The sequence below is a fragment of the Etheostoma spectabile genome, chromosome 3, assembly GCF_008692095.1.
Source record: "Etheostoma spectabile isolate EspeVRDwgs_2016 chromosome 3, UIUC_Espe_1.0, whole genome shotgun sequence".
In the NCBI taxonomy this organism is placed as follows: domain Eukaryota; kingdom Metazoa; phylum Chordata; class Actinopteri; order Perciformes; family Percidae; genus Etheostoma; species Etheostoma spectabile.
This window is the reverse complement of record NC_045735.1, coordinates 30,002,237-30,002,601: the sequence shown is the minus strand read 5'-3', so window position 1 is coordinate 30,002,601 and position 365 is coordinate 30,002,237. Positions and strand designations below refer to the sequence as shown.

The 365-nt window shown below is 44.4% G+C and overlaps 1 pseudogene; it reads left to right on the top strand.

The window, feature by feature from the left end:
- Positions 1-365, top strand: part of LOC116683237 (extracellular calcium-sensing receptor-like) — a 10,305-nt pseudogene that overhangs the window by 558 nt on the left and 9,382 nt on the right.

The window sequence follows — 365 nt, the reverse complement described above, 5'->3', positions numbered from 1 at the left end:
AGCTGCTGCCAGGAATCAAACTCGGTTATCAGATCTATGACTCGTGCGGCTCTGTGCCTGTCGCAGTGCATGTGGCATTCCAGCTTTCAAATAGCCTGGACCCGGTGTTTTACACTGTTGACAATTGCTCACAATCTGGTATGGTGAAGGCTGTTGTTGGTGAGACTGGGTCCTCTTCATCCATCAGCATATCACGCATCATTGGGCTCTTTAACATCCCTCAAGTAAATATTCAGAGTTACTGAGAAAGATTTTGTAATAACCTTTAGACCAGTGCCTTTTCCATGTTCTGTTAAGTAAAAGCAATGTTATTTCCCTTTAGGTGAGCCACTTTTCCACTTGTGCATGTCTGTCCAATAAGCAGC